A 22,672-nucleotide genomic window follows, 5' to 3' on the forward strand; every position below is an offset into this window, starting at 1 on the left:
GACGAGAAGCCTGAGCCCAAAATTCGCCTGGGGCTTCCAAGCCTAACAATAATGCCAGATTGTACCCTGGACCAAGTTGTCATAGAAGCATGTGGATCTTGATGGTTTGGCCTAGTGTGAAAAGATGAGTGGTAATAATAGATACTGGGAATCTTCTTCAGTCACTTCCATATTCTCTTGCCTCTAGTCTGCTATTGATTTGAGCTAGGTAAACAGTTTTATTCCATGTGACTAAACATTTCAGTGATACAGCAGAGGAAGGAAGAAAAATGATATAATCTCTGGATATCATCTTTGTAACAAAATTCAAAAGATTTCTTTCTCTGGAGAAAGAAAACTAGTCAATAGAAATGCTACAGTCAGTATGAAAGTCTAATGAATGACAAGTAGGCACAGGAAAAATTACCCAAATAATAGAGAACTGTGGAAACAAGTTAAAAGAAGAAACCTATATTTTAAAAATACCAGGATAACTTAGATGGCTCTGCCGTATTCAGACAAGAGCTCCATGATAGACCACAAAAGCAAAGCCTTCAGGTTAGTTGAAAATAAAACCTCTAACCTTAGCTGAAATGGAACAAAAGCAGCTGCTCTTTGACATGTATAAGGAGCAGATTTGAGCCCACTTTAGAACAGATCTGAACAGGTAATATAAATACCGTCCTTTGCTCTGCATTTGGGTTGTGAGTTAACACAATTTGACCTATGTGTTATTTGTTAATACAACAGACAGCCAAAGGAAGTTAGTGCAACATGCTATGCATACAATGAATGCAGTATATTAGGAGAGATTTAAGAATGATTTATTGGAATTTTAATTTGTAAAATTTGGCAGGAATTGAGAGGGAGCTCCAAAAGGTCTTGAAGCACATGTTATCAGCCTCAGATTTAAAACATTTCCTTTGGAAGTTGATGATCAGCAGTTAGTTGATAAGGAAAGAGCCATCTTTAGCTGGTGAATTCAGCAAGCTTTCTGTTGTGAACATTCCTTTGCTGCTGTTTGTGAACAGCACCAGAAACATTCATTTCCATTTTCCTGGATTTTATTCACGTGTCTCTAGGAGCATTCTCTTCCCTGAAATTTTAGCAGATTATAACCAATACACCCAGGACAAGGACAAGTCCTGTAGAAAGGATTTTCTTTCTACGCAGGAAGTAATGTCAGCCTGCAAATCCCTGCTCTGTTCTCAGAGATGTTTCCCATATGTATCTGAAGACATTTTAATTTCTATATGGCCTGAGATAATTTTTTAGTCTCTGATCCAGGACATCAGCAGCACAGACAAAGGTTAGAAGTAATGTTTATACATTTCTGTTTTGTGAAATGCTTCAAGTAAATCTTTATCTAATAATTCAAATTTTCTCATTTGTTCCCAATACATTTCAATTTAATTTAGTGTACCAGCTTCTTTCTGGATTAAAGTCTTTTCTACATTACTCAAGGAAAAATTCCAAAGTTTCACAGAAATTCATTTATGAACTTGTGCTTCTAAAAGTATTTCACCCTTGGGGTTTTGGCAGGAAATTTATCTGCATAAATAAACTTAGAACGTTTTTGTAGACAACTATATTTTGAATGATGAAACACAAATACCAACACAACAATTTCAGTTATAAGGATCGTGTACTTCACAAGGTTTTAAAAGAAATGAATGCCTGTCAAATCTTAAATGAAACAACTAATACACTGTGCTTGATCCACAGTTGTAATATGAATTGGTAAATTATTTTGAGCAACCTTGGAAAAATGGTCAGGGGACCATACAAAAAATGTTCAGTTGCAGATCATAAGATGAAAATGCCATTCTCTTCTGATATCAGCCCTGAACACCTTTTTAAAAGATTTGTTAATTTGTTAACAAATCTGAGCTATTCTTGGGACTATGTTTTGGAAAAGTATTTGATATTTGCTGGACAACTTCACAGCTGTTGAGAGAAAGAAATAAAAATAAAAATTCAAGACCCTGCATTGGAAGTTTGTCCAATGGGAACCAGAAAGGTGAGCAGAGATTAGTCAATCCTAGGACATGTGCCTTGATCATAATCTGAGACCTCTTGATAGTCATATGAGAGAATGATTTAGGAGATGATACTGGGGAAAAGTTGGCATTTGAACAAATGGAGATGAGTGATGGCTGTGATGATAGACAGCTGTAGAAATCTAGTTGCCAGAACACAGCACAAAAAGATGGATTTGGATTTTGAACATCCAAAATCAAAGCAAACTCAGAGATGAAAATCAGCATAAGACAGCACAGGTGCTTTTCAACACTGAAGTTCAGAGCAAGCTCTTACTTTCAACAGAGATCTTTTCAAGAATGTAAGAATCATCTTCATGCAATAAGGTAGTCACAGCTGTAAATAAATCGTCACAAAAACAAATAATTAAGTGGATATAATTCATACATTGAAACTATATGGTGATAAAATTCCTCACTAACCAAGGAATGACCTTTTTTCTAATCTGTGCTTTTAAAAGGAACCAGAGCATTTCCAAATGTTTCCTGGAACCTTCTTCTGCTTCATATGTTTCCTTGTAGTTTGAAAGGAGCCTGTAATCTCCATTGTCTTTTTATTTAAGTAGTCAGAAGAACAATATCTCAAAAAACAGTAATTTCATTTTTCAGTTATTGATCCATTTGTTTGTTTTCTGCTTCTGAACATGAGATGTCTTTTAATGATGTATATTTTATAAAGAAGGGATGCTGCAGATGTACTCTCCTAGTGTGGCTTTCTCTTGGATCACAGAGAAGCCTAGGGGCTTCTCCTGCATGTAGACGCATCTGGTTTCTCTACGGATTCCCAAGGCAGTTCTGTTGGTGGCTCTGGAGGTGCCCTCAGGCCTGTTGTGTGATGAAGCCATAGATGGTTGACTGGGCTTCTTTAATCTCCTGGTTGCAATTTCTGTCGGTGTATCCTGTATGCTGAGGAATTTAAACACTTTGGAAAAGAAGATACAGTTCATTTTGCTATCAAGAGACGTATTTAAAAAAAAAAAAAAATCTAAAGGCTGCAGCTACCAGGATTTCAAGAGCTGACCCATTGAATCCAAAGAAGGTACAGCCACAGGGAGCTCATGGAAGAGATAATTGCAGCAGGGAAATTGAAGCTGTGTTCCTTTGCAAGTTGTGCATGTTTCCCTTTGGGTCAGGTATGCAATATGCCCTGTCCAAAATGTGTTTTGCAAAAGAGTTAGGGTACCCGTAGGTCACACACAGCAAGAAGCTAATGCTACCTCTCCAATTCCAGAGTCTTACAGTCTTCATCAAGACTGGGGTAGAATCTGAAGAAAAGGAGCAGTTCAACTTCATAAAAGACAGCTTGACTTTTTCAGAACCTAAGGAAATGTTTGTTTTGAGTTTTTTGTCATGCTTCAAGTTGCAACACTATGGCGTCTGTTCAAAAAGCAGCTCCGCACACTCATTATGCCATTGTGCGCTCTGCTGATAAATATGCAGAGAAATGCTATCTGTTTAATCTGTGTAGGCATTCAAACCTTGTGTAATACTCGGTAGAAATAACTGGGCTGAATAAAGATTATATTTTATACTGCAGGAAAACAAAGCAATTCTCACAGCAGCTGTTGTAATCTTGGTAGTAAAAGCAGGAGAGTTTGTGCAGATGCTCCAGTCTTGGGAGCCATACAGGCAGATGTATCAGAGGAAATACCAATACATGGCTTTGCATATTTTGCTCTCACTAATCACAGCTGCAGTAGCACCTAATTTTCTCTCCATCACCCTTTTCTTTCACTACAGCTTCCCGTAGTGCATCAACACTAGCCAGCTTCTCCCTTCCATGAGCTGGCTACACTGCACAGAAACACAACTGTGCTGACATATATCCACATTATTCCAAAAAGTGTTGTTTTTTTTTTGTCAATGAATCTTTCTTCTTGTGAACAGGACACAAGCAATTCCAATATCTTCTGCACCATGTTTGCATTTCAGCTAGAGAAATAGGCTGAGGGTATGTGTTGTGATTTACAAGCAAGTAGCAAGCAAGACAGAAACAGCTTCTTGCTGAAATAGGAGAAAAAAAAAAAAGGGAAACAAAAATACACAACCCTACTTTGAATTACATAGATTACATTTGTTTCACAGGTCTTGGCTAAGGTATCAATGCATAGAACCTCCAAATGATGACATGCATTGGTTTAGAAGTGTGTGCATGAATGACTCTATTAATTTCTTTACCTTACGATGTCTGTTATCTTTCAGTGAGCAGACAGGAGACAATTAAATAATCAGCAAAATAAAATTCCCCATTGGAGCTAGACACAATTAATTCTTTTTCTCTAATCCACAGTAACTGATAACTCAAGAAAATTATTTATTGTCTGACATATTCTGCCCCCTGATACAACTTGTCACTTGTAAGCACCTCAGAAGAACTGCATTTCAAGAGAAGAGTTTTGGAGTTAACTTAGATCATCCTCTTCAATCTCCAGGAGAGGGAGGAATTGTAAAAACAAGAAGCATATGGAAGAATTCACAATAAGAGAACAGTGGGAGAGTAGAAAGTGGGGTAGGAAGAGCAGAAGGAGGAAGATTAAGGAGGAGGGAGGACAGCTGATCCTTGCCAGTGGGTAGAAATGATTGCCATGCTATCATCATGGTCCAAATTCCCATTTCACTCCTGTGATGACTTCTCACACGCTCTGTGTTTTATTCACACATTTTGTAAATAGAAACAGTATTTAACTCGCTTACAGGAAAATGTTAAAGAAGAAATGGCTGATCCCCACTTTCCTTTTTAAGGTGAATTTTCAAAGCAGATTATACAAGTTTTAACACCATGCCTGCCACCACAGTATATAAAAAAGTCAAAGTAGTGTACTAAGTAACATGACTAATATCTACCACATGCTGTTCTTTTTGTTGTTTTTCTCTCCCTAATGGAAAAAATGAGTGCTTGGGAGTTTTCAATTTTTCTCTGTCGAAACAAAACACGTCCGCCTTACTGTGTCTGTATTAGAGGAGACAGGTCACAGAGCTGCACTTTTCTCCCAGGAAGAGGGCAGTGAGGTCTGCAGTGGCTGTTCTGTTTGGTGGGGATTTGTCCTCTAATCTGGGATTACTCAGAGCAGCTCTGACTTCTGCGTAAGTGAACTTTTGCCCTATGGTAGGGATTTCTGCTGTCAGCCTCAAGCCTCTTCCTGGGTTTTTCAGAGAGGAAAGGAAGGTGGAGAGAGGGGAACAGGGTCCCTGGGAGATGAGTGGTTAGGGGACCACCCTCCTCTGCTCTTTGTTAATGTTTCCTAAAGACTCACAGTTTTGTGACCAGACATGTTGTTGTTTTCCAGGCAGCTAGAGAAGAAGGCATTTATGCAAGGTGAGGCCACCATTTGTCTAGGCGGGAAACATTCCTATACCAGCCAGAGACAGCAGAAAGTTTTACTTGAGTGGCTTGTACGATGATAGATGTAATCACTAACGAATATGCTTATACCAGTAAAAAAATAGGACTGCACCATATCTGCAAAGACTGCACCACGTCTGCAAATTCTTGAAGTATCTCCTTCACAGATCAGTGACACTTCTTTTTCTGAGGTCCATTTTCAGACAGCTATTTCTGTGGCCCATCATCTGATCTTGTCCAACACTGAGACCAACGGAGACTGTTGGTATATAAGATATCTTTTTGTTAAATTGTGTTTACAAGAATATTGCTGGTACTTGCTGTCATGGCACTATCTTTTGGGCTGCTTGAAGATATTGATTTGGGCTGCTGAAGACACTGGTCATTGTAAAACTGTAAAAATACTCCTGCCACTAGAGTTAGTAGTGGGAGAGCAGTATGATGAAAAAAGCAACACCTAAGTCACCTGCAATCACCTAAAACCGGTTTACTTATGGACTGGATTTAGGTAAAGGATTATTCAAAGTGAAGTGGAAGGTAGAAATAAAATAACATAGCCTTCAAAAAACATTGGCTGTGAACTATCAGTGGATGGGAAGATTTTCTCAGCAGAATTTGGGGGAGGTTTCACCTGGCAAATGGTGAGATTTGTGACATTCAGTGAAGACAGTTTACCGAGAGTCAGGCTGCCACGGTTGGATTAACCCAGAGCAAGACTCCAGCAATCACCTCTATTTGGAAGCTTTATAGGGAATTTAAAAAATCCTAGGCTGATTAAACTGTGCTGAAAATTTTCTGCTAGTTTCATGGGAAAAATAATTTTGTTCTCCTTGATCACACTCCTGGCTCATACCATTTTCACCAGGGAGATGCCCAGATCTCCCAGAAAAGGAAGGAGTAATGCAACAGAGCTGGGTGGGCTGGAAAGCAATCTTTCCTTGTGTGTCTTCATTGGATAAACTTGCCCGGTACCATTATTTCCTCATAAGAATGTGTGAATGTCTTCTACTCACCCCGTTGAAATTAGAACTCAAACAGCACTACTTATTATATAATTGATTCTCAGACTTTTTTTTTTCTTACATGCTATTGTACTGCCCAGTGCTAAATCTACAGGGGAGAGCACACACCTGAGCTCCTACATCATTATGTGGAATGACGTCCAGAAATCTGTGTTTCCAAGAACAAGATTAACTGGCATGCCAATTTTTCAGCTGTTTGGATAAGTTTTCCATGATGTCTTGGCTAGTCACTGATTGAACAGTAGTGCTATAAAAATATACATCCTTGGAAGATGGCACATTAAAAAGGTGTTTTAGTTTGTCATAAAATATTGTGCTTTTTCTTCTACTATTTTCAAATGCTTTCTTAAATCAAGAGCCTGTATTTAGGTTAGTTAATATAATGCAATGCAATGGAATAATGAGATGATGACGGTCTCAGGCTCATAGCCAAAGCCTATAGTCATAGACTATATCTATTTTTATTTCAGAAATGACTAACAGCTCAGTTCATGTCTTTCCCAGCTGTGGCTGTACAGCTGAATGGGGATAAAACAGATGTTCATAATATAAAAACTTCCTCTGATAGTTCATGAACTCACAAATGTGGATGGTAGGAGAGTTGCCTGTTTCTGTCACAAATAGGAAATACCACCATATACAGCTGGAGACCCAGGCCAGAAATTGTTTTACTGCAGAAATGTTCTAGGGGCACTTCCCAGCACGCTGGCAAATCTCAAGATACAGGATCATACATTTCTATTCACGTTGAAGCTGGTATGATTTTGCTTTATAAAAATATGTTTATAAATGACAGTTTCTCTTACACAGCTCACTAAAAAGTCTGTGAGAGGTTTTTTTAAAAACTCAGTTGGATTGCACAATTATTAGAGTTATTATTATGGTTCAGGTGCAGAAAAGGACGTTGGAATTAAAATGAACTCCTTTCCACATCACATCTTCATATATGCTGCCTACTACAGTCACTTGCATGTAAAACTCAGTGATCTGAGACCACAAAAGCGAGCAGGTAACAGTGGCACACTAAGTAACATCAGCCCAGAGTCAGATACACGACTCATACGCATCGGGTAGTTACTCTTCCCGCTGACCTTGCTCACTGCTATTTGAAAATCAGAAAAAATGACAGATTATTTCTGTTCTAGTGTGTTTGCAACAGAAACTTTTTCAACAGCAGAACTCATGTGATTCTAACCAGGGCCGTTTTGGAGACTTGCTCAGGCAGGTGCTGTGGTGCTCCTGCCCCAGGTGCCCATGCCCATCCACTTTTCTCCTATGGCTTCCAGAGCCATCAGCTAACCACACAGCCCCAGGTCTGCCACCACAGGCAGACAGTCTTTTGCCAATGTGGGGATGTTCCCTGAGTCCCAGCATCCTATCCTCCTCAGGATATGCCAGTCTCCACATGATGCAGTTATTTCCCTGCCATATTCTCCTGGGATGCCTCATGCTACTTTAGGTTTCCTGCTACAGATATCAGACATACTGCTTTTCTGTTTCCTTTAACACATTTCCCTTGGTTCCAATTTGGGGTCACTTTTTCCTTCAGTTCCCCTGTTATTACAGCCCAATTATTTTCCTCCTACATGACACGTCTAATGCTTTACCTAAATGTTTCCCCACACTTAGAGTATCTAATCTTATTTCCAGCTTCCAATTTTCCAACTTTGCTGTCCTGACAGCTTTGCTGTGAGATAAAATGGCATAATGCCAGTGACTGCACATCTACCAAATCCTTGAAATCCTTGAAATCCTTGACTGAAGAGAGACTGAAGAACAAAGACAAAGATAGGACCTAAACTCACTATTGGACCTAAAATGTGGTTCAATCTCTTTCTTTACTTCTCCTCTAAGTTTAGTTTTTCAGGAGAGTTGAGTGGGATTTTTATTTTATTTTATTTGACTGTAAAACTTTTTTCAGGTTTGTTTGAAGTGGCTTGGAATCTTTTCACTTTGCAGAAGTTGCCTCAGGTTACTTCAACCCAAAAGGTTAAGGAAGTCCATGTGCTTTAAGCACTGACCCAGGGTGTGTGTAGTTCTCCAGCCTCCCCTCACCATCTATCACTCCTTTTCATGGGAAAGGCAGGGCAGAATTGTTCAAAGGATGCTCAACCTATCGTTGTTTTTCAGTCAGGCATATGAAACTTCCTGCTCATTTGTGTCTCTTTAATTATTATTCATCACATCTGCCACCCTCACCAGTTTCAGCGTTACCAACACTTTAATGATCTGTCTCCAACAGGGAATGTACTTGCTAGTGAAACGGATATTTTTATAGCCTTAGATTGTATAACATGGGAAAAGGATCAGCATGTTAAAACATTCTTGCTTATTGACTTCCAAGAAGCTCCTTCTGGATAGATTACCCTGACCTCACACAGTAACAAGCTATCTCCAAAGTCTGGATACACTTCCATCCCATCCCTCCAAGTGAGTTGGGTTAAAAGTGGCATCAACTGGTAAAACAGATTTACACTAGTGTAAAACTAGAATGAATTTGAAAGTAAATGGGCAAAATAAGAAAATAGTTTTCGACACAAGCTAACATCTGTTACTGCTTAATATTATTAAAGGAAACTGAGACTGACAGGTTATGCTTTTTTTGCACAAAGCACTGCTTTTAGATAATTTTGGTTAGGAACAGTGTGAGTGCTGGTTCCATAATTGTATGACTGACCAGACTTGTGGTCTATTGTATACCCAATATTGGTCTCCAAAATTTGTCTAATGAGGTAATTGCTAGTTTATCAAGTAGACAATATAGTCTTGAAAGGATTGTAATTGCATCATTATTGTCCACAGTGGGCTATGAAAGTGCTATTATGGAATGAATAGTCAGTGTTTCAACCCAAGCAAGTATGGATGCTCCCTTATTTACAGAGAAGAAAAGGGGAAAAAAAAAGAAAAAAAAAAAGAGGTTTTAGCGTTTATTTGCTCTCAGCAGCCTAAAGAGATTTAAGTGGGTGTCAGTTTAAAAGAACCCTAGGAGAGAGGACATTGGTTTCCCTGCATGAATGCCTTCTAATCCCTGTGTTTTTTTTTCTGATTTTTTTCTGTGTGAATTAGGGTCCTGTTCTCTACCCACGCAACAGCAATTGTCAGAATAAGAAATATTGAAATTTAAAGCAACAAAAGCCTACACCAAGACAAAGCTCCAACAAAAGCCTACTAAATCACACAGCGAAACCCTCCAAGTTATGAAGCATGGATTTTATGTGTACTTAAAAAATCATTTTCTGTCTAATCTCACAATGAATGCCCCTTCATCTTCTTGCTAAATTGAACATCCAAAACTTCTACTATAGAGAATAACTTTGGAAAAATTCTGGTTAAAAACAGTAATACTGATTAACTTGGTATACAGCTATTTGGGTTTATGTTACTTGTATACCACAAATGTGGTTTCTAATACAGAGCAAAAGCACAACACTGGTTGATTTAGCTATTGTGGAGTATGTAACAGGCTATATTACTTGGTTTCTGTTAAATAAAAACTCTCTTTAAAAAGTTTTATTATTTCTTCTATTTAGGAATTTATATCTTCATTCAAATGTGAATGTTCATGAGCTTTAAGCATTTATTTTTAAAGATATTTCACTGTCACTCTATTACTATTTGTGGCTAGAAATTAAATTTTCAGAAGAATGTGTGAACAGATGATCATGTGTTTCCTGCATGTCCCAAGCCAAGGTACACTGAGATCTTGCAAAATAAATAAATAAATTTTTATATAAAATAAAATTGCCTTTTGTGAAATTTTAGAACAATCTTACACATCACAGAAGATACAAAATTGCCTTAGATTTGATCAGAAGCCCCTGTAATCAGACACCTATAACTTTCAATGTTAATTTGTTACCAGTAAAGATCTAGGATAAGCATGCTGTCTCCTCTCAAAACTCTGTTGATCTGAAAAGCATTTTAGTTTTTGTGGCATTTACTTTGCAGGAAGCTGAATCAGCTTCTGGGTGAAAAGCAGAACGACTTCCTTTGGTTCAGCTCAAAAGGAAAATGTGAAAGGATCTGTAGGAGTTTGACTTCACTAATCCTAGAGAAATGTAGGGATGAAGGAAATCCCACAAAATCAAGGCAGATGTAGTGTCCTATCTTTGTCTTTGGACTGGTTGTAAATGTGTGATGCTGACTTACGTAGATAAGGGTTCTCATTAGACTCTCGTAACCAGAAGAGAGAAGGGAAGGATGAGCTAGGGCTGAAACATGCTGCTCTAATGCATTGCTGCAAAATGCTTCAGGTTGCACCATTGCTCCTGCTGCAAGCCTTGAACAACTAGTCATAAATGTCAACTACTCAAATGATATTTCGTTCAGCATAAATTTATTCTATTTAGAAAATCACTGTGATGGATAACAGAAAATGAGCCATTTGATTTGGGGTTAGTGTTTGTCCGTTCTAATAGATTGGTGATGATTTATATAAGAAAACATGATAGTGTCAGCAACATGACTGTATGCATACACACATAAAAACATATTTATTTGAACTATATTATATATGCCCATGTGTATATAATGTCTTATATCTGAGGAAAAGGAGAAAAATGAGAAATATTTATTCCAAGAAAAAGAAAAGAGAGCATTTGTTTCACTGGAGAAGAAAAGTAAAAAATAAAAATGAACCAGTTAAAAAAAAAAAAAAGACTTATGGAGTATGAAAACATGGTACAAGAAGCTAGAAAGCTAGCAAGCAGGAAAATGTTAAAAGCAGGAGGACCAAGAATAATCTTAAGAGCCCTCTCACAACATTACTCAAACCTGGCAACAATGATCCAAAAAAGGCAGAGCTTGACAAATATTGCATTAAAGGTAGGTATAGCCCTTTGATAGCTAACGGAAATCTTAGACACAAACATGTTGAAAGCAGCTCATCGAAATAACCCCTGGTGAACGCTTTTGCAAGCAAGGGATGCTAAGTGGCCTGTAACTTTGAGGTGGCTGGCAGTCGGGAGCTGTTTTGCTCGTTTTGGCTCTGGAGGGCTCAGGACTGAAGTGGGCTTCAGTGAAACAGCTTGTAGATCTCAAGTGGGCTTCTTATTACTTTTCTTATTGCTTGTTACATTTAACCGAGGCTTATTTCTTAAATTCACTCAAACAGACATTTACCAACACTGATTCAACTCAGTAAGTGTTAGCAAACATGCTAGTCAGTCTTGCTGTCTCCACTGAAGGATGCTCAGTTCTTCCCTTTCTCTCCCTCCTCCTCTGATCTGATAGCTAACCTTTGCAGATGGCTTTTTCTCATAATTTACACAGGATTTTTTTCAGTTACAGTGACCCACTAGTTTCATAACAGCTTTAAGAGTGAAATATTGAAATTGCATAGCCATGAGCAGAAGCGTTATACTCATAGACCAAGGCTTAAAGAAAAAAAAAAAAAAAAAAAGATTCATCTTCAGCCTTCTGGAAAATGTTCATATTGTCCCATTACTTCAAGAAACCTGATTTTAGTCTCTGACCAACTTAAAGATGCGGATGGTAACTACATAAAGGTGCTTGCTTCAATCAGACTTTTGGCATGCTGTTCCTATCGACACCTATTTGTTTAGATTTGTCTGATAAAACCATCTAGTATGTGATTTATTGATACAGTAGAGCATTAACTTTTCAGCTGGGACTTAAGCACGAGGGCTTTTTTTTTTTTTTTTTTTTTTTACAAGGATTTGTACCATTCCTATCAGTACTGAATACTCAAATCAACACACTGCAAAGTACATATAAAATCACAGTGAACAAAATTTACAGATGACAGAAAGATGAATAGAGTGATAAATCTTAAAAAAGACAGGTTTGTCCGGCTGAAGCAAATATTCAAATACATCTAAATGCAATGTGTCTAGGGCCAATGAATGCAAACCACATACACAGGATAAAGGGCTATTCCTACAGAACAAGCAGTGACTTTCAAAGAGAATTAGGGTGAAAGTGGACAACTAGAGAGTGGACAACCCTTAAGCTGTCATCGAATACACATGTGGGGGAAAGTGAAAGGGAAACAATTTTAACTGTGAATCTGGTGTTTACAAGGTTGATAACTGAAATGATTAATTCAATTTCAATATCCACATTTTCAACGGATATTGAAAGCACAAAAACAGCTACAAGATTGAATGCAAGAAAAGTTGCTTTCCAATGAGAGAAGCAGGGAATTCAGTCTGTTCGTGGAAAAGGGTGATTTGACTCCTATGCATGTGTAGCTGCCACATAAAAACACAAAATTCATACCACACGTTCTTTAACCTAGTGGAAAAAGCCATCATAAGAAGCAATGCCTGGAAGCTGAAGCCAGGTGAATGTAAATGAAGCATGCTAGATGAACCTTAGATGAACATTAGATGTTATCTGATGAATCACCAGACTGAATTGCCTTTGGAGGTCATTTACTTATAGTCACGATTCCCTTAGATAAAGAAGGGATGATCTGCAGGAGGATAGGTTTTAGTTAAATGCAAGTTACATATTAGTACATCTCAAAACCTTGGGTAAACGGGTTTTTAACAGGTTGTGAGACAGCAGTGTCTGATGGTCCTTTCTGCTTCAGGCTCCATGGATACACTGACAAATTGGAACACAGAAACTTGCTTTTTTTTAAGTCTACTTTCTAATAATATTTAATTGTTTCCTTTTTAAATATTTTCTGCCATGTCCAAACTAACCTGGCAAAATATCTTTGAATGTGCTACCTTAGTATACAGAAACCTGAACATATAACAAATGTGTAAATGCAGAGAAAAAAAAAAAAAAAAAAAAAAGCCCTCGTGCTTTTGTATTTTTCAAGATCCAGACTTCACTACAAGATCTTTACAGAAGGCATGAGAGAAGAAGTGTGACTTTGTAGTCATTAATACTGCATTGTTCTGGCTTCCCACACAGAAATATACAGCACAGAGAAACACCTAAGGTAGGGAACTCTTGCTAATTCATTCTAGACTGTTCCTCAAGCTGAGGCCCTTATCTGCATTTATATATTACTTCTGAAAGGCAAAAAATATGGATGTGTGAATTTTAATAAAATATTGCATTCAACATTTCAAGCGCTGTAATACTTGCTCTCACAAAGCAACATGATTTATAGGTGCACTTCCTCATGAAGAATAGCAGAGGAAAGGCTACCTGTGAGATGAATTCATCATAATGTCCAGGAATTGCCTGACTGAAAGGACAATATGGTTTTCTCTAACCAATTTCTGAATTGCCTCCTATTTCACCTGGCTTTCACAAAAAGCTTGTACTTGAGGAAATTTTATGGATCTTCCCTCATTCCCAGTCCTCCTTTTGTAGGACTGGAAATCTTTCAAATACATCTGCCTTGCAGCTTGCACCACTTCTTTTCTTTCCCTGTGCTCCTCTAGGTATTAACAAAGATAAATTCATCTCAGTCTATAGCTACTGCCAGCTACTGGTTATCTAAAACGACCTTTAGTTTTGTTTTCATAGGTTTCAGTATGTACTTTCACCATTGCAAAGATTATTTGTAAAATCAACTGCTATACCGATACTACAGAAACTTGTATTAGGTCAGTATGTTTCCAGGAGAGAGTACTCTGGTCTTCCATACAGTCATGTATGTTTGACCTGCCGGAAAGGACACTACCAGGTAACCCAGCTGCAAAGATCACAGATTCCAGGTGGTACAGCACCAATTTCACATCACACTGAGCTGCAGGGAGACTGTCCAGTCTATGCAGATCAGCTGGTTGTGAGTGTTGGTTTAAGATTTCCTTTCCTACTGTCCAAGTCTCTAGTTCCCAGAGCAAGCCACTTCCATTCACGATTCTCACCATTATTTCCCTTGTGGAACTGGGGCAATGCTGCAGCCCCTCTCCAGCATCCACAAAATCCTCCCCTCTGGGCAGTGCTGCTCACTTGGGCTCCCAGTGACAACCTCACTGCTTCCCACTTTGTCCAAAATACCCACAAGCATCCACAGACTCCCCCTTCATGTGGGTTTTGAATTCCTGATCACGAGGTCACTGTTCTTCCCTAATCTATCCTGTCTGCATTTAATACAGGCTGACTCACACTCGCCTATTTGAAGTCAGTGTTCTGCCATGACCATCTGCTTCACTATTACTTTCTTCTGTTTCATAAAAAAAAAAAATGAAAGAGAAAAAATAACTCCAAAAATAACTCTAAAAGCAAAAGGAGAGATTGCCTCAGATTTGTCTATAAGGCTGATCATGATATATCTATTTAAAATAAAAATGTAGGGCCATTCTAATTTCCTATATCCATACAAACACTTTCAGGACAGTGCTTTAAAACAACTGTAATAGAATTTGAACTGGCTCGTATTAATTTGTATTGGTGCTTGACTCAAATATACCTTAAGGTGTAGCTTACTGCCTTGATGACCTACTGTCTGTACCATGCTTATACTTTCTCGATAAGAACAGACTTTCTGTTCCCTAGATACATGTTAATGCTAACATGAATAGCAGCATAGTTGTTTTATAGCATGTTTCAGGGGCATATATGTGTTTGGGGTCACTGATACCCTCAGGGCCAGAATCACCCTCACGGTAAATGAGAGCTTCACATCTGGCCCTACTGCTGGACAGGGTTGCTGACAAGGGGTTTTCCTTGTCCCCTTCTTTCTTGCCAGGGGAAGGGCTCCTGGAGTTGCATCAGCAACTGTATCAGCAGCCTGGAGTTGCACAGGAGGGTTTTGGGGGGTGCTAGAGATTGCTCAGCTGAACAGCAAACCTGTAGCCACAGAGATGTGACTGCAGATCGTGAACCAGGAATTGAATGTCTCTTCTTACTAGAACAGCTGTGTAGATTGTCACTAGGGGATTCCTAATCATGAGGGAAAATCTGATTTTCTACTTATACAAAAAAAAGTAAGTATGCAAGTACGGTCATATTACTGATTTGCAGGAGGCCCTGCAAGAATATCTGTCCAGGATGGGAAAAGATTAAAAATGCCATGTATGTGACTGATGCTAAACCTTCTTTCTTGTAGTCTAGTAAATGAATTTCTGCCTCACAGGCACCCCATATTATGAAAACATTTTACATTCAGATGGAATAATTGTACATTTAACAGGTCCACACTAGAACTGTAGAAATGTTAAGAAATAAAAAGGCTCAAGATAGAGCTGTCATGCACTGCAAACTATTCCATCTTTCCTGAATTCTCTACTTCAGATGTTGAATCAAAATTTCTCATAGTTCAGGAAAACTCAATACTTGCCAGTCACTGAAGACCATTTAGTCCGCTTGAGCTAGACTTCTGGGTTGTATTATAAGATGAGGAGCTATTACAGACTACCACTGCCAGCTTGCTCTATTGCTTTTAAATTGGTTTTGTATGCACAAATAGCTATGGAGCAGGATATATTCCTCATACAGACAGTTATTTAATCTCTTTTAAATTAAAAGAAGGCTGTGAAGGTGGTTTTATTTTTGAATCACTGCAGTAATGAATGCTTGCAAAAAGATAACAGCCTTGGTAATACAAGCGTGTGTAATGCCCAAGTGATTTCATTCATGGACTGTACAACGCTCCTGCCAGTTATGGCATCATTTGGCATCGAGATTGCCTATGCTTCATAGGGTCTACTGAGAAAAGTGATAAAACACCTTAGAATTTGTACCAGCTTCATATGTTTGCAATTCAAAATCAGTGAAAAAGTGAAAATGTCACTAATTTCCTTTTTAAAAAATTATTATTATTTTAATACCAAGAATCAGAGTCAGATGATAACATGTGGGCAGGTTAGAAAAGCAAACTGAGCTAATCTAAATAAAGTTACACAGCACCTGGGGACAACCTCCTCTAATTTGCTGAAGGCTTTGCTGTTCATAAGGTTCAAGTAGCTATCTCGTGGTTTGGCAGGAGCTATTTCACAAAGACAAAGACAAAGGCTGTACAAATAAAACTCATCAACTCAAGTAATGCATTAGTTTATACATTATTGAGTCTTTTGATCATGACAGAAAGTTGATTCTGCATAATGTGTTCTGCAGCTGAAATAATTTGCCTGAATAAAATACATGCAGAGAACTAATATGAAAATCAGTGGGGAAGTGGTAGTTGATTCTTTATATTTACCGAATAACTTTCTTCCTGGAATTTGACAGTGCATCACTTCAAATATATTTTTATAAGATGATCCTTAAAATTGTGGTGACGTGGGATTTGCAGCTAACTTTAAATTGTCTCTAACTTCTAATGTAAGCTTGTTATTGTGTTCGTTATTTTTAATGCCATTGTTTCAAAGTTATTTCATTTGTTCATTGCATTTTCCAATTTTATTTATGTTTAACATTTAACTAAATGAACACTTTTTAACTTCCTAACCTAGATTCAAGGAGAAAAAGATGTAATTGTAATTCAAATCTGGTATTTCTGGTTACTTCTATATAGCTCATACATAACAACTTGGAATTATGCTTGAAATAGCTCTGAAATATTTGTGGGCTAAATATCTCTGAAAACATACATTAAACAGGAAACTGGTGCTATCACCATTATTGGAGTAAAACGTTCTTGCTAAATCTTTCCAATAAATCAGTCAATGAGGCGGTTATTTCATTTCTATGATCTAATGTCTTATGCTACTTTTAATTAAAAATGTATCTAATCATGTAAACATTATTATGAGCAAAACATTTTCTACTTATGAGTTTTTAAGTGTCAGCAAACACATCTGGAACTTTGCTTAATAGAAAATAGAAAAAGTGTCTAATTTTGCCAACAACAAAAATATAGACAGCAAATTTCAGGAGAAGAATGGGGTCTTGTGTTTATTTGAAACAGCCTGTAGAGGTGATAGATAACATAATGAAGGCTTCATTTAACCACCACCAGTAGGCCATTACTTAAACAAGGTAAGTACGTGTTTTTAGAGAAGACAACATGCTTGAATTTCAAATGACCTGGTTTCAATGTTTTCAGTGCTTTCCATAAAAATGTGCAAACAAAAACTGCCATGTATGATAGTATGTAATGACTGCATCTGCAGCGAATTGCGCGGTTATTGCTCAGTCCACCAAATAACACCAAGTCAGAGGATGAGTCTGACTTCCCACAAGGTTGACTAACTGGTGTTGCTTCTGTTCAGTGACTTAAATGTGCTGAAATGTGCTAATTTGGGAGTACATTCCAGTGGGACGTTAAACATTCAAACGAAGGGAAAGAAACATTTTTTGTCACAAGTGGTGTGCATCAGGGCCTCAGCACCCTGCTGTTTCCCAAGTATGGATGAGCAGGTGAAGTCAAGAGGTGGGAGCTGCCCATTGTCAAGGAGCAGCAGCACATTTAAATTAAAATGACTTTTCATACGGTTCTGCTTCACCTGGAAGACTGACCTCAACCATGAGTGGCGCCATGGATCAGTCCCACCCAGCACTAGGATTTTGCAGGAAGCTTGTAAATGAGGATCTGAGGGGCCCTGGGCTCTCTGTGCAACTATCAGATGGGCATGTCCAGGGTGTGACTGAACTAATCTAAACCTAAACAACTCAGGATCTGCAAAATTGTGTTCATGTGGGTCACAAAGAGAGGACTGAAAAAAACAGATACATAAACACAGGCTCTTTTCAATTTTTTCCTCCATTCTTTTTACAAAATCTCACTGAAGTTAGTGTTTTAAATGTGATGTCTTTCATCTTTTATCACCTTAGGATAACAGCTTTGGTGCCATTTAAAAAAAAAAAAAATATGACTATTCCATTTATATATTATAGTCATATATATTATATATATATAGTCATATATATATATATGACTATATCCATTTATATATTCTGTCAGTTACTCTTTCACTGTCCCACATAGAAAACCTTTTGCTGTTAGCTCATGTTAGATACATAAAATTTCTGCATTCTTGGTCTGTCTTTTAAGAAATTAGAGGGGACAGCAAGAACAATAATGAGATAGATCCAGCAGACATAATAACATTTTCATTTAGATATTATTCAGGCTGTCTATCTGTAGAGTAGTGCTCTAAATGATGTTTAACAGTTAACTATATTATTAACTTTTATGAAATATCAAATTTGGATCCTAAAACTCAGTGTTTGAGAAAATCTTCCAAAACACCATTTGATTACCTGCAATTATATTCCTAAATTAATAATGTGTTAGCACTGTGTTCTAGTGAAAAGGGAGCTTTGTTCAATGTGCTGATAGACAGCAAGGTATCCTGGATGTCGTCAAACCTAAAGTATGCAACCTTATCAAACAGAAAGTAAAACTCTTGTTCCTGCCCTGTATAGGAATGTCTCAATGGGAACCTTTGTTCAGAAAAAGGCATCTCAAGGGCACCAAGAGGGCTTTATACACCAGCATCAAAGTAAAGCTGCCTTTACTTTAGAGACTTGTTTGGTTTTCTAGAACAGCTGTTAATCTGTTTCTGTAGGGTTGTTTTTTGGTATACTGCAGAGTGCTTTCAGCCCTCACTAACACGTCGCACTTATGCTCACAGTCATGATCGAAGGAAAAGCATGAGGATGGCTTAGGTTTTGCTGACAAAAAATGAAATTATATTTTGGTGTTTGTATGGGTAGTTGGACATTGACACCATTTGTAATGTAAAATTTCAGCTTCTCTGCAGTTCCTGTGGAGTGCTCTTCAACCAGGTAATGCTGTCCTGACCCTCCTGCCTGCCTCTAATAGTAACCACCACCACGCTCTGGCCCAAGAACTGCTGAAGGGCTGCAAAAGGAGTCAGCTTCCACATGGTGTTGGTTTGCCATCTAGATGATCTGTGCTTGTGGGTGCATGCTGAAGCTGTGGACTTCACCCCAGGGACCTTCCCCGGCTTTAGGTGTCCCTAGTTCAAACGCATAAGCCTCACAATTAGCCTCATTTGGCCTGGGCACACTAGTGTGCTCCCATGAGTTGCATCAACAACGCAAATATTTTGACTTTTCTTATTTCTTTTGAGGCACATTTCTTCTTGTGATAAACAAAAGGTATCCTAACAGATAGCATGACTAGTTTTCAGTGAAAGAGACAGAAATCAGGGGCACACTTTCATTTGCTGTGACCTTATAGCCCTTGAAGTTTCATTTCAGCAGGGAGTTAAAAGCAGGCAATGCACACCTCTGCACTAACACCAAAATGAGCCTACAGTCTGACAGATATGTGCATAACAATTACCTTACAATAGACAATCACAAACTTCACTCAAAAAGTGTGGACAAAGTGTCACCTTGTCCACTGTGGACAGGAGACCGGGGAACCTGAACAACCAAAATTCTCATTGAGTTACTCCTGTTGTTTGCCATGCAGATTCAGCACACGAGTAAAGAATGATGCCAAATCTAATCTGCTTCAACAACAAAAAAGATATCAGAAATACAGACAGCAACAGATTCCTTTAAACTGAATTTAAATATAATTGCAACTACAATATCTGTAAGTTTATACTTGTATAATTACTTTCACAACTACTAACTAGAAATTATATATATGATTGTTTTTAACTGTTTGCTTCATCTAAGTAGTAGAGAACTACTGATAAGTAGCCATGACTTGATGAGGTGAAAAAGAACATCATAGTTTCATTTTTGTGTCAGTAGTCTCCTTGAAGTCAGCTTATAAGTGCCTGACAGTGTGTGCTCTTAATTGGTAATTGTGCCTTCAGTGCTTTCAGACGATAATATATGGATTTTCTAGAAACTTTTACTACAGTAAATTGTCATATTTAGTAGTCTCATCCTCTCAGATTCTTTTTCAAGCCATGGGAATTATTTCTTGCTGTGCGAAGGCAGCAGGACTTTCTCTCTTAATTTTTATCATTCCATTAAGTAAACCCGCTGAGCAAATAGCGGTTATTATGCTAGTGTAGATTTTCCTCTGCTCCATTAAAGTGAAAATAAAGTTGATAATTGACCAATATCTTATAGCATTTATCCTACATCCTAATTTCAGTTAGTCCCTATTCAGGTATTCTGTTCATTGTGTATAAACATCAGAAAAGAGATCAAACACATATCAGTAAGAAATTCTGGTTGAATGGGTGTGAACCACACAGGCTGCGAGTTATTAGACAGCACAGAACAACTTTTCTCCGAAAGAGTCTCATTCTTACTCTCTGTGTTTCAATTTTTGGATTAATCTCTATGATGTTTCATTTATTTGGTGTATTTTTACATTGCTGATCATTCCATTAATGTACAATGAGGTTTCCAAAGTAGTGAGATAAATGCATGTACTCAAAACCAACTGACTTTACGTGACATGACTGAGCTGTTAAAACTGTTGAAAAACCAGCCATGTTTACCTTCTAAGTCACATGCATTTAAACTTGAGCACTTGTTTCAAGTACCGATACTTTCCTTGCTTCTCCCTTATTCTCCTTGAGTCACCAAGAAATGCTAACTAGGAGCATGAGCTCACTTGAATGAATGTCTGTCTTCATCTCAATATCCCAGCTCTCCAGAAAGAGGAAGAAATCCAGTTTATTGTGAAGAGTGCAATGTGTTTTACATGTATGTTGCACGCAATGCCTTTTATGTTGCACCCTGGTCTTCCTGTGCAAAGTCATTACAGTGCAGCATAAAATTCCCTGTCAGCATTCCTCACCCAACAGTAAGGTCTGTAAGAGATCCTGCTAGCACAGGGGCTGTTTCCCTATATAAATTCAGCTGTTAGGAAGGATTAACATTTGTAATGGCAGCATTTGCACCGTCTTTTCAGTACTAGGCCATGGATGTAAATCCCTTTCCTGAAAAGTTGTCAGGGTAAACTTCTCTAAAGATCATCTTTCAAAGTCTCTTCTTCATTCAAATCACATCCTGTAAAAGGGAGGAGGCTGCTCTCCTCTGACTCAGATGTTCCTTTGTGATGGACACTTTAGAAATTCAAAGACAATCAGCATGCTGGAAGAGGCATGCACATTAGAGGAACAGAGAAAATTAAAACACAAGCAAACCCTTAGCCTTATCTAAATCTTCATGAATTTTATCAAAGGCTTTGGGTTTAGATGCCTGAAGTATAATATTTTGGTTTTATATCTAAAGGGACAGGAGAGGAACAAAAGAAAGCAGAACTGGGGGAATCCAACATTAAGAAATGGACAGCATTTCAAAATGAGGGTAAAAAAGGAACTAACTGCAGAGCAAAATACAGGCCCCAGAAATGCAAGAGGCATTATTTTTATATTGCATATACAGAGGACATGGAAAATTCTTTCCATAGTCCATGTTAGTGGTCATTTCCTAAAATATTCAACATTTCAATTTTCACATCACTGCTTCAGTTGATCTGAGAAGAGATTAAGCTTACCTAGCTGCTGTGTTAAAGAAAGTAATCGAGGCTGGGAATGTGGTTTACTTTTTCACCTCCCATGAGTTGTTTGGGGTTCTGTCATTCTTGCTGTAGCTGTGTTTTGATCAGGGGACATTTCCTGCTCAGTCCAGCATAAAAGACCCATAGGGACTCTGTGAGTTCAAAACCTCAGTCTCTTGATGAAAAGTTTCTATTAGTTTTTCATAAAGCAATTTTAAAGTAATGAGTTTATGTTCAGGGAATAAGTAAAAATAACTCAGAGAAAAATAAATGTGTTGAAGGAATCATGACAGTAGTTTAGCTTTTTCCTTTCTATGTCTCGGCTCTGATGTTTTCTCACTGATCAAGATAGCTCCCCTCCACAGCACAGAATGTGTCAAGGGTTTGTAAAGCCCCTTTTCCCTTCTTGATCATATGTTATTCTTGTATACTTTTTCTTTCTTTTTTCTCTCTCTCTTTTTTTTTTTTTTTTTTGATTTTTTTCAGTGCTTCAGTTTACTCACTACTCATAGTTCCCACATTCATCTATGGGAAGAAACTGAAGCCACATCCTTTTGCTACTCTGCAAGGACTTCAGGGTCTTTCTCAAAACAGAGAGTAGCTTGTGTTTTTCCAGTTAACATTTTCCTTTTTTAACATGGGACTTCCTGTTACAAAAGAATGACTTGTATGAGGAAACACCAAAGCAAATGTTCAGCTCATTAAGAGTGCAGTTTTTGTAGGGCTAAATTGATTTTGCTGTGGTTTGCTGTCCTTTGGGAGACTATTGACTAATCCATAAGAAATGAAAAATAACAGTAGACTTATCTGGATAAGGTAGAAAGTGAGCTACATATGGAAATAACAATATAAGTTTTTACATTCCTCTTACTTCCCAACCTTACAATGTAATTTTAACACAATAAATGTATAAGAATTATGTTGCATTTGCAACTCCTTTACTGCTATCCTCTCAGCAGTGCATGCAGAGGCATACACAGCTGCAGCACCGGACGTGTGTTACCAGTTGATCCTGTAGACAGCATGAACA

The sequence above is a fragment of the Anas acuta genome, chromosome 6, assembly GCF_963932015.1.
Source record: "Anas acuta chromosome 6, bAnaAcu1.1, whole genome shotgun sequence".
In the NCBI taxonomy this organism is placed as follows: domain Eukaryota; kingdom Metazoa; phylum Chordata; class Aves; order Anseriformes; family Anatidae; genus Anas; species Anas acuta.